Source organism: Monodon monoceros, unplaced genomic scaffold, assembly GCF_005190385.1.
Source record: "Monodon monoceros isolate NGI ecotype Baffin Bay Population unplaced genomic scaffold, NGI_Narwhal_1 Super_Scaffold_7, whole genome shotgun sequence".
In the NCBI taxonomy this organism is placed as follows: Eukaryota; Metazoa; Chordata; class Mammalia; order Artiodactyla; family Monodontidae; genus Monodon; species Monodon monoceros.
Genome location: NW_021703784.1, coordinates 48,049,842 through 48,062,919, shown reverse-complemented (window position 1 = coordinate 48,062,919; position 13,078 = coordinate 48,049,842). Strand labels below are relative to the sequence as shown.

Here is a 13,078-nt window from a genome sequence, read left to right as displayed (position 1 = left end):
GCTAATATTGGCCCAAATGTGACCCTAAGGGACCATAACTCCTAACTTTCCTAGGACAATCATGACTTCATGTAAATTTAACTCTATACTGAGATGATCTGTTAAATGGATGACTAAATGTGATGATATACATATATTTTATAAGACCTTGCAATTAATTTATAAATAAGGGTAAAAATTCTTTGTCAGACCATACGTTCCAATTTTGAATTCAGAACAATACTTTCCCCATATGCTACGTGTCAATTTTAATTTGGCTCCCAAACAACTGCTAAGGGCTACTGCTGCCTTACCCACCCAGGATACCCAAATGACGTCGAGGCCTATTAGGTGAAGGGCACCAGGGTGAGACTTGAAAGGCAGGGCCCTGTTTAATCTTCACAACAACACTATGCTCTAAGTATTGATTTTGGTGATGACTGCACAACTCTGTGAATATACTAAAAAACTACTGAGTTGTATGTACAGTTTAAATGGGTGAATTGTGTGATGTGTGAATTATATCTCAATAAAGCTATTTTAAAAGTCAGCATGATAGGGCTTCCCTGGTGGCGCAGTGGTTAAGAATCCACCTGTCAATGCAGGGGACAGGGGTTCCAGCCCCGGTCTGGGAAGATCCCACATGCGGTGGAGCAACTAAGCCCGTGCACCACAACTACTGAGCCTGCGCTCTAGAGCCTGCGAGCCACAACCACTGAAGCCCGTGCGCTTAGAGCCCGTGCTCCGCAACGAGAGAAGCCTCTGCAATGAGAAGCCCAATGAAGAGTAGCCCCAGCTCACAACTAAAGAAAGCCCGCGTGCAGCAACAAAGACCCAACGCAGCCAAAAATAAAATAAGTAATTTTTTAAAAAAATTTAAAAGGCAGCGTTATATAAAATAGTAAATCTTAAGAAAGCTCACTATGTACACACACACCCCACTCATTCCTACTGCCCTGTACCTGTAATCATTCTGTTATTTTATATCCTTCCAATTTCAAATGTATTTTCTTTTTTTTTTTTTTTTTTTTGGTACGCGGGCCTCTCACTGCTGTGGCCCCTCCCGTTGCAGAACACAGGCTCCGGACACGCAGGCTCAGCGGCCATGGCTCATGCGCCCAGCCGCACCGCAGCATGTGGGATCTTCCCGGACCGGGGCACGAACCTGTGTCCCCTGCATCGGCAGGCGGACTCTCAACCAGTGCGCCACCAGGGAAGCCCTAAAATGTATTTTCTTATCCCCACTTCTTTCACAAAGTATGCACTCTTCTACATCAGCGTTCTTCTTTTCTTCTTCTTTTTGGATCATCCTTCTTTCATTTAAAATATGCTTGGAGATCTTCGCATATCAGTACTTAGAGAAACACTCATTTTTGTTTGTAGTTTAATAGCTTTCCCTTTTGTGAACATACCCATTTAATTAACCAGTTTCCCACTGATGCACACTTAAGGTTGTTTCCAATCATTTGCTATTAGCAACAATGATACAATGCTTGTGGGTTTTTTTTTTTTTTTTAAATTTTTGCTGTGTTGGGTCTTCATTTCTGTGCGAGGGCTTTCTCTAGTTGTGGCAAGCGGGGGCCACTCTTCATCGCAGTGCGCGGGCCTCTCACTATCACGGCCTCTCTTGTTGCAGAGCACAGGCTCCAGACGCGCAGGCTCAGTAGTTGTGGCTCACAGGCCTATTGCTCTGCGGCATGTGGGATCCTCCCAGACCAGGGCTCGAACCTGTGTCCCCTGCATTAGCAGGCAGATTCTCAACCAGGGCGCCACCAGGGTGTGCCTTCTTTTTAACTTGGTTTTATCAGGTAACATTCTGCTCCTGGACTGTCAGGAGACAGCACCAATAGCAGGAACCACTTTAGAGTTAGTTGGAACCAGGTCTGCATCTAACCTCCTCTGCTAACTAGCTACTAGCTACATGCCTCTAGGAAAGTTGCTTGTATTTTCCGAGCCTTAATTTCCTCACTTCATAAAGTGGGCAAAATTCCACCTACTTTATCAGTTTGCTTTTAGGGCTCAGTGAGATAAGACTGGCTCCCACTGGCCAAACTTGGGACAATTTTTGTATCAAAAAGCATAAATATTGGGGGAGGGGAGGCAGAAGATTGGTAATGGACTATAACACATTGGAGGGAAAAGAATCCAGGAATCCAAGTGATACTAAAAAATAAAATAAAAATACAAAAATAAAAGAGGAGGGGAGCTGAAAGCTAATCTATCAGAAAAATGCCAGGAAACAAATACAGAAAAAATTCACTGCCTAAATTTTTTTTAATAAAATAAATAAAATTTATTTATTTTATTTAAAAAAAAAAGAAAAATGTCAGACTCTGACAAGTACAGGCTTCTGGTAACTGACTATACTGCTGAACTGAATGAATAAGCATTTCCAGAACTCTAATGGAAAACTGATGAATTCATAAAAGTGCTAACAAAAGATCAAGATGAAAAAAATTAATTACATGGGACTGAGTGAACTGATGAGGATAATTATAATTTTTGTGACTTTCTGTTTGAATAATAATAATAAAAAATCCCACAAGGACTCAGAGGCAAAAAAAAAACAAATCAATTTTCACTGCAAAGTAAAGGAGCTGTTACGGTGGAGGATTACTGGACTGAATGTCAATATTATGACATAGTATGAGTGTGTTTCGTGTTTGGTAATTGCAATCATTGTTGCTTTTGTTGTGGTCATCCATTTACAATGCTTGGTGTCAGTTTATTTATCTCTTGTAAAAATAAAATACAGTGTGTGTGTACGAAAAAAGAAAAAAGAAAAATGTCAGGAAACAAATACAGAACGGAAGAGCAAATTAGAAAATCATCCTTTAATAGATGTTAATTAACCTAGGCCAGGATTATCAATAGATGTTTAAACCACTGAATGAAAGTTTTTGAGAAACAGGATATCCAAACAATCTCAAAGTATCACCCCACAATTTTATTAATTACAAAAAGAAAAGGGTTCCTTTACAATGCAGATATCAGGCAATGTCACCTCATCCAAAATACAAACCTCACATCACCAGTGACATGACAAACTGACAGAATGTGTCACCTAATATGATGCAAGGGGAGGGATGCAGCATCGCCTCCAGGGAATTCTTACCACGAATGTTTAATCTGAGTCTAAGAATGAGAAAACAATTAGACAAATCCAATCTACAGTCTACAAAGCAGCTGAGATCAAAATGTCAATATTATGAAAGACAAAAAAGGCAGGGAAACTTTGCTACATTAAAAGAAACTAAAGAGACACGACTACATTGTGTAAGTAATCCTTATTAGATCCTGGGTCCCCCTCCCCCCAAAACGTTATAAACGACATTGGAACAACTGGGGAAATCTGAAGAATATTATTGTTTCAATATAATGATATTGTGGTTACAGGGGAGAATGTCCTTGTTCTTTAGACATACATGCTCCCGTGCTTAGAGGTAAAGTGTTGTGGTGTCTGCAACTCACTTTCAAATGGTTTAGAAAAAAAAAGTGTGTGTGAGTATGTGTATGTGTGTGTGTGCGTAGAATGATAAAGCAAACAAATTTAGATGAAGGGTGTAAGAGTGTTCACTGTAATACTTTTGCAATTTTTCTATATGTTTGAAAATTTTCAAAATAAGTTGGGGGAAAAAAATCAAACCAAACATGTAAATCACTTGACATCCAGTAGGTGCTATGATTGTTCCCATCATGGCTTCAACTAACTCAGTACATCTACAAAAAGCTCCTCCCCTGTGCCCATGGGTAAAATAAACCAAATCAAAGTAAACACCACCAGCCAGCCAGTCCTGCCTTCAGAATGCTTACACTTTTGATCAGATGGCAAGGCAAAAACAGGAAGCAGCTGGAGATGAAGTAAGGTTTCGGTTCCAGAAAATCTACCTGGGGCCTACAACTGCAAATTTTTTTTAAATTAGGTAGCTTTAAAAAACAGAACAGAACCAGTTACTTAACGTCACTAAGAATTGTTTCCTCATTTACATGGAAAAGTGGAGCTAAAATCTACCACCCAGGTTGACAGAATAAGACAGCATACATAATACAACTTTGTAAAGCATATATTATTGAAGACTCTCATTAAAAGATATTAGTCTCCTAGAATAAAAGCAGAGAAGGAAAGCTCCTGGATGGTTCCACCTTTGTTCTCCTATCAGAACACCCAGCAGAAGAATTTGCATTTAGCTTATGCTCACAAATATTGGATGAAGACGTAATAATAAGACATTATGAGACAGAATGCCTAAAGAAAGTCTTTTGGGTAACAGATGCCACTGGAATTAGAGGAAAGATTAATATGAGCTGGCCCAGCCAGAGACAGCAACACCTTAACAAAAGCACATATTTATGTGCACATAAATTTGCCAAAGCCCTATTACACACATTATCTCATCTGAGCCTCACAATAATCCCCATTTTGGAGATGAATAAACTGAGGCTTGAAAAGACAAATTACCCACCTAGCACACAACTCAAATTTGTGTTTGGTCAACCCAGCCACAGAAGAACAAAAATAACTGGCTAAAAGAATGGAAATAATTCACAGCTCAGCGATCCCAGGGTCTCTGCTGGGACAGTGAGTCACTGATGGCCACTCCTAAACTCAGACCTTTTCTACAAAAAAAAATGCCAAAAATCTGCTTTTGGGATTGCTTCTATGGATATTCAGAAAGATGAAAAATCAGGCCTTTTTACCATGTGCTTCAGATATTAAAACAGTGGAGCTTAAATTCCCCTTTCTTGTGTGGTTATGTGACGGAGATGGAGAGGAAGTGAGCAGAAGAGGTTATTTTCACTTCAAGGTTGATGGCGTCCGCATTTTAGTGAAGTTAACCTTAACTCAAAGATAAAATTTTTCTGCAGAATTTTCTGGGGGAAAACTCTTGGCTGCTTTACTATTTCAGATCACTTTTTAAACATCCTGCTGTGTTGCAGACTGGGAAATATATTTTATGTCTCTCTTCCAGAGGTTTCCATGTTATTTACATATCAACTTTTACTACAGCCATCACAAAAACCAGCAGGAACTCTTAATTCCATTTTTCCCCACTTTCTGTCCACCCATCACAAATTCCTTCCCTTAGTAAGAGAGGGTAGCCCAAGTGGCTAATGGACTTGACAAATGGCAGTGTCAAAGACTGCGATAAGAATTTTTTTTAATACTTATTTTATTTATTTTGGCTGCACCAGTCTTCGTTACGGCATGCGGCATCTAGTTCCCTGACCAGGGATTGAACCTGGGCCCCCTGCATTGGGATCTCGGAGTCCTACCCACTGGACCACCAAGGAAGTCCCTGCGATAAGAATTTAAATCAGGGGGCAATTAAAGGGAAACTGTCCGTGCCCTTTGACCCAGCATTTCTATCCCAGAAATGAATCCTACAGAAATATTCCCACAAGTTCATTACAAGAGGATGCATGCTCAAATGCTCACTGCAGCAGTGTCCAACAGCCACTGAAAAGGGCAAGTTAGAGGGACATGCAAATACATGGGGCAAATGCCTGAAATATATTAAGTAAAAGAGCAAGCAGAATACGTATTATAATAATATCATTAGCATACGTGTGGGACAAAATGACAGCCATACACATCAAAATCCCAACAGATGACTATGGGGGGGTGGAATCAAGGGAATTTTCCCTTTGTACAGTAGTTCGTTGTATATTTCTGTAATGAATTTTGCTTAATCTTACGTTGTGTCTAGAATCAAAAAACTAATTTAAGATATATATTTATGTGCTCTTTCATGGCCTTTCCTCTTTGCAGTCAAATGCTCTACTCCTGAGTTATAGCCCCGCTTATCTTCGCTCTTCACTTTGGAAACAGCTAGCGTCCTACCTGCATTACTACCTCTAGAAATAAAGAGTGCTGGCTGTAGAAGTTTGCACTCTTAGGGAATGACAGAATCATGGTTAGAAAGGACAGAAAAGGTCACCTACAATATCTGCCAACAAATGGTATTCCAGCCCATAGGCTAATTAAATACGTGCTGTTATCAAGAAAATCACTATTTTCTGAAGCAGGCCTTGATGTCTTCTAGCTTTGCTGTGACATTCCTAAACATGACATTCAGGAACGGGCAACTGACCTGGACACCAGTATCCACAATGTGGCAGGCTAAGCAGACAGAATCATTATCACATCCAAGAAAACTAACATTGTTACACTGTCATCTCCTATGCAGCTCCCATTCAAATTTCCCCAGCTGTCCCCACAATGTCCTTTATAGCTTTTTTTTTCTAAGTCCAGGATCCAATCAAGGGTTGCATGTGGCATTTGGTTGTCACAGCACTTTAGTCTCTTTTAATCTAGATTAGTCCCCCATTCATTTTGTTTTGTTTTGTTTTTCTTCATGACATTGACATTTTCGAAGATCGCAGGCCAGCTGTTTTGCAGTATGTCCCACAATCTGGACTTGCCTGATTATTTCCTCATGATTAGATTTAGGTTAAACATTTCTGGCAAGAATTCTACCTTGGTGATGTTGTGTACTTCCCATTGCATCAAGTTGTCTAGTTACACTGAGTTATCTTTTTCTTCATTGTGTCACTGTGGGTACCAAGAAAGCATCAGCCAATAAATAAATTATGTAAAATAATAAATAATGTCAAAAACAGCTTCAATGAGCACCAGCTATTCCAGGCACAGTGCCAGACATTTCAAAATGTATTATCTCATTTAAACATCACGACAATCATGCAAAGAAAGGGGTTCAAAGAGGTTAAGTCACTTGCCCAAGGACACACACGTAGTGATAGAAAAATACACAATGCACATGTGAACTCACACACACACACACACACACACACACACACAAATGATCTCTGGGGTTCATGGTCTCCCTGAGGATCTTCCAGGGACAAGTTAAGAAGCCCTACCTTAGGGCTTCCCTGGTGGCGCAGTGGTTGCCAATGCAGGGGACACGCATCCATGCCCCAGTCCGGGAAGATCCCACATGCCGCGGAGCAGCTGGGCCCGTGAGCCATGGCTGCTGAGCCTGCGCGTCCGGAGCCTCTGCTCGGCAACAGGAGAGGCCACAACAGTGAGAGGCCCGTGTACCGCAAAAAAAGCCCTACCTTAAACTAATCTTGAAGAGTCCTACCTAGCTTTCAAGGGTTGAATTCCTGTGAAGAATAAACTGAAAATAAATGATCTGTGGTCCATACAAAATTCTTCCACACTTGGAAATGTTTGGAGATGGGCCACCTTTCCACCATAGCCAAGAAAATAGGGCAATGGTTCCATAAATTATTTTAACATTCTGGTATTTGTTTGTCTTGTTTTTTACTATTCTGCAATAAAATGAAAAGAATAGAGAATTTTTCACAAAGCTAAATATATTTTTAATTTTAAAATTATGCTCTTTCTACAACTTTTGATATAAAATGTCCTTTATTTCATGAGATAAAGTGAAGGAGGACATATTTTTTAAATATCTTTACTACAGAAAAATAACCATTGGCAACAACTCACCCAATTTTATCTTATTTTTTGTATTTTTACTTATCTATAAAATTCAAAAGTCTGAAACCCATTGATCTAGGGAATTCTATACAATCAAAATTATTTTTGAGAAACTAACTGGAATAAATGAAGTTCAGCCCAAAAAGAAACCAGACCTGAAATATTTCTGAAATTTCCCTTTAAGTCAACCAAAAAACATTTCAGAAGCTTGGGTGTCCTCATTTTAATGCATTTGTTAAAACCATTTTACATTTTATATTTGCATTACTCATTGCCATCTTCCAATATGTTGATATTTCCTGCTTTTGAATGGGCCCTTATGACTTAGATTAGTTTATTCAGTCTACAAACATTCACAGAGTCCCCAGTTTGTGCAAGGCACTCTATTAGGTGCCTGGGAACCCAGACTGGTGAGTTTTTTCTTGCCTCCATGTCTCAGGTCAAAGGTCACCAACAACTTTGTGAACACTGCTCCTCCCCCGCCAAGGAAGCACGAAAGTCCCCCTTGGGGCTGTGCTCTCCTAGCACTGCCTACAGACCTCTCTGTGTGTGATTATATGTTTATGTTCCGCTCCCTCACCTGAGCAATTTTTCCAAAGCAAATACTATCTTATTCAATGCTGTATTCCTAGCACAGTGCACGTATACCTGGTGATCAGTATAAATTAGTGGAATAAATATATCTTATGATGAGGAAACTAAAGCTCACCAAAAAAATATGACGTGTCCAAAATCATACAGCTAATAAATAAGTAGTACTCAGTCTTAGAAAGCCTCACCAGAGCTCTCTTCCATTCCACCATGCTGCATCCTACACACAGACAGGGTGAGTGAAAGGTCTTAGATGTCTTCCTAGAACCTGAAACTCAATATGACCAAAAGTCCCTCCTCCTTGAAAAAACAAACAAAAATGTGGTCCCCAGCTAATGTTACCTTTCTCTTGTAAGCGGCATCTCCAGTGGCTCAAGGAAAAACTCAAGTCATCTCGACTCCCTCTTTTCCCTATACCCACATCCAATCAGTCTACAGTCTTATCACTTATAATCTTCAAACTTAGTGTCTCTCCAATCTCTTCCCTTCTGTTCTAGCCCCTGCCACCACCCTAGATCCAAGCCACCACCATCCCACACGTAGACTACAAAAATGACGTGCTACCTCATCTCACGTTCACTTTGGCTAATCCTTTCCAGTCTCTTTCCCACTTAACAGCCACCGTGATGGTTTTAACATCATTCTACCTGCATATGTAATTCATCTAGCTAAGTAAAGCCATTCACTTAAGATAAAGACCAAATTCACCTGTGGCTCAGAAAACTGCCCACTCTTTAGACTCTGTCCACCTCTCCAGCCTCATCTGTCTTCATTCTGGTCTCTCTCCCTTGCTCTGCCCCCATATACTAACCTTTTAAATCCTCGCTTTCCTTTGTACTTTGAACATGCAGTTGCCCTTTGTCCCCATTCTCAGCACCTCCCATTGCCGTCCTAAATTACTTACACTCACTCTCCAAGTCTCTTGAAATGTCACTTCCTACAGGAAGCCTTCCCTGATTCTCCCAGACAAGGGAAGCACACCACATTAGGCACTTCTATCCCACCTTGTAGTACATCCCCCTTTGGCAGGAGCATTCATCACCTGCAATTACTTCTCCAATGATTATCTCCCCTATTAGAACATAAGCTCCATGATGGCAGTGGAAGCGTCTCTTTTCACTGAGGTATCCAGTCCTTAGAATATAGTAGCTGCTCACCATATCTGTTGACAGAAGGACAGGCTGAGGCCATAACATCAGGCCAAGTAAACCAAGGGGAAAGGATTCTTATCCCTTTGCAAAGGATTTAAACTAAGGGAGAGGACTTCCCTGGTGGAGCAGTGGTTGAGAATCCGCCTGCCAATGCAGGGGACACAGGTTCAAGCCCTAGTCCGGGAAGATCCCACATACCGCAGAGCAACTAAGCCCATGCGCCACAACTACTGAGCCTGCACTCTAGAGCCTGCGTGCCACAACTACTGAAGCCTGCGTGCCTAGAGCCAGTGCTCCACAACAAGAGAAGCCACTGCAATGAGAATACGTGCACTGCCACAAAGAGTAGCCCCCGCTCACCACAACTAGAGAAAGCCCGCGTGCAGCAACGAAGACCCAATGCAGCCAAAAATAAATAAATAAATAAATGTTTAAATAAAATAAAATAAGCGAGAAAGGAATGCACAGTTTTTCAAGGTCACAGGGATAGCAGTGATAGGGCCAAAACTAACCTTCCATTCTGCTCATTTCTCCTCCCTAAAACACTAAAAAGCCTGGGTAGGAGAGGGCACAGCTTAGAAGAAGGGATAAAAAGATGGTGAGTGAGAGGTCCAAGATGACAGCTTCTGAATCTGCCTGTCACACTAATTGCCTCCAGATGGGCAGCAGTTAGACTTTTCATGCCTAGAGAAGCACTGTCTTACACAAACATAACCACTACCACATCCTTCTCCTTAATAGGAAGTTTATAAAATAACAAACTTCTTTCATCCACAGAGGAGAAGAAATAACAGCAGGAAAAGCTGTTGCTGCCCCAAGCACCTTAAGAAAAAAAAAAAAACCCAAATGGCTAGTTTGGCCACCTGGACCTGCTCCTCAGCAATCAACAGGGAAGGGAGGGGAAAAGACAGACTTCCTACCACATACTAAAGCAGGGAAAGGAAAAAAAAAAAGTATTAAATGAGGCAGAAGCCATTCGAAGTCTACTTATTCTTTGGGAATTATGAGAACATTTTGTGTAGAGCATTTAAAAACCTTGCTAATGCATTGGCAGCTCTGAATACAGGTACCAAGGAAAGGAAAAGTGGCATGAGCTCAACTGCAACAGTTAACTGTCCACGTGCTGCTGAGGCCAAACTATGTCTGTCACAGAAGCCACAAACCAGGCCAAGGGGTCAGATTCGTTGCTGTTCATCCCGCCAAGCACCAACTGCAAGAAAAAGAAAAGGCAAGGCCTCTTCAATGAGGACTCTGTAGAATAACTATTAGCACAGTCTCATTCACCCTGGAGTTTCTGGGTGAAGAAGAGAAGGGATGAGAGGGTATTCAGAGACTGGAAAGTGACTCAGAGAAAGAGATGTCATCTACTGGTGATAAGAGGGAGATTTTGAAACACAGAGGAAAAATGAGAATTGCAAATGGAGAGGCAGGGAAAGAAACTGGAAGAACTTCAAGAGACACAGAGGGGTGGGGAAAGGAAGGTACAGCAGGAGGGATGCTCAGCAAAGCAGACAGTAAGCAACAGAAAAACAGAGAGAGAAGCAAAGCCAAGCAGTCCATCTTTTCCCAAATCCCAAAGCTGCTCATTGCATCCCAATAAATCACTCTACCACAAAGCCCATACAATGAATTGTCCTTTGCATCCAGTAACAAGCAGCATTTAACGAAGCTTCGCCCAGCTGCAACTTTAGACACCTAAGGGTCTGGATTAAAAATGTACAAAATTGGTTCAGCAACAGAAGACAACCAGTAATGACTTTCCCCCAATGCCTGCCTTGGCTATGAAAGGTTTAGCATTTTGAAGTTAAGCATAAAACACTCTGGCATTTCTCCTTTTGACATTCCAAGAGGGGGTGTGGTTGACCCCAGGTCCATTCATTTCCAAGGTTGTAGATCTCTCAACTAAGACTGGCCCCATCTGTTCTGGAGTCAGCCAGCTGTTTATTTCAAAATAACATATTTATTGTACTAATCATCCTACTAACTCTTACAAGAAGAGAGCCAATATCATACGGGTCGAAGTGCTCTCTGTCTTGTTAAACGTGTCAGTTTGTTTAAAATCCAAAACCAAAAAGCAAAAAAAATTCTACTATCCTCCTCGGTTTCCACCTCCAGGATCACTCTTCCATGCGTACCTTTCGGTAACGGCAAATGAAGGTTAATGGCGCTTCTAACTTTTCCTTTCCCTAATGCTTTAAAATGAACCGGAGTGTACCTAATGATCCCTTCTCCAAACCGTTATTTGTGACTGGTGACTGTGCCTCAGGAAACGGCAGCTCATTATGGTACCATTGTCAGTGGTAAGGAGCCTATTGCAATGTAATTTAAAACACTCACACAAACATAAATCTGTCGGCTCCACTTCCAAACAATCCTGAAATCCTGCAGTTGGGAGAAGAAAAACACTTAACAAAAATGCTGCATCTAGAAGCCCAAGAGAACCATCACCAGACACGTGAAATGTTTCTGACAGGCACGGAGTGCACCATTAAAGGACACTGTCACCTCAAATCAGCAGAAAAGGTGAGACAAACGACGTAGACACACATACACATAAAATAAAGCCCCACAAAACTTAACCTACTCAGAAGCACGCTCATCTTAAAAATGAATAGCGTGTGCTCGCCCAAGTGACATGAAATGTTCCAAAGTAGTGCGACCACATTAAATCACTGTCTCCATTTCTCCCCACGCATCACCCCTTCCCACTCAAATCTCAGCATTCGGGCCGTGTGTGACAGGACTGCAGTCCCCCAACCTCTGCCTTCCTCTGATTTTCCAAGAGCACTTCCCAACGTCCTCCGCAGCCCAGCCCCCTCTCCCAGACTCCAAAAAGGTTGAGGGGAGTTGCGACTAGGGAACTGGCAGGCATAGGTCCTCCGGCGGGGGAAGGTTGCTGGAGTTGTTCTTTGCAGTGACCCAAATTGCACAGAGCTTTTCGCTTAGCAGCGTTTGCGAGCACCTCCCCAGTCCTCCCGCCCCCATCTTCCCAAAAGAAAGCCTTGAGAACTAAGCGGGAGGAATAACTTGGTAAGAATCATTTGAATAAATCACTTCAACTCACCTGGTTTGGGATTTTTCTCCCCACCCCAGGCATAAACAGAAAGGATGTGCGAATGAGTCACGCACGCAAGGGAAGGTGTTGCGATGTCCTAAGTCCAAGGGCTGAAGTCAGTCCCTGCCCTGGTGCTGCTGCTACTCTTAGCTCAGCTGGAGCGAGCGGCAATCGCAAGCCTAGCAGCAGCAGGGGGGTGGATAGACCTTAGCACAATGAATGCAGTGGGGTTTTTGCAATGACATCATCCCTCTGTCCAAAAGGCCCCAATAGCCATGCTCAGGTGCGGTGCATTCTGGGAATTGTAGTCTTCTCAAGGGATGGCGGGGACACCGAGGCTGTTGCCGGAACTACAATGCCCAAAATGCGCCAAGGTCGGACGCGCCCAGAGCGGGCAAAGGGAGCGAAGGGGACTCGGCCGCCATGTTAGGAGTGGTAGGACGTTTCTGCGGAGCTGGCCGAGGTTTTAGGGAACTCGGGAGCCGAGTGGTGGTGCAGAGGGGACGGTGAGGAGGAGGACAACCCGGTCGGAGAGCCTGGGTTCCAAACCTGAGCACCGGGGGATGGAGGCGGCATCTGGGGACTGAGTAGGACGCGTCTGGCTGGTGGCGGCATGAGAGACCGAGTGGGCCTTGACCTCACGGTCTTGCAGGGGTTGCGGAGGCCCTCTACTCCTCTTGCTCCATTTTATAACTAAGGAATTGAGGGAGTCAGTTTACTCCTGGTCTCAGAGCATCACTGAGACTCGCTAACAGGATAGTCGGAGGGGTTGTGAATTTTGGGGAGTGCGGAGACCCCGGGTGGCGATTCTGTCGCCTTTGGTCGGAGAAGCTT

General features: G+C 42.6%; 1 protein-coding gene across 1 annotated transcript in view; it reads right to left on the bottom strand.

The window, feature by feature from the left end:
• Nucleotides 1–12,436, bottom strand: part of RAB30 (RAB30, member RAS oncogene family) — a 77,144-nt gene extending 64,708 nt beyond the window's left edge. Inside the window, exon 1 of the mRNA XM_029207592.1 lies at nt 12,254–12,436. The gene's annotated coding sequence lies outside the window, so the exon portion shown is untranslated. The remainder of the gene's footprint in view (nt 1–12,253) is intronic.
• Between the last annotated feature and the right edge of the window lie 642 nt (nt 12,437–13,078).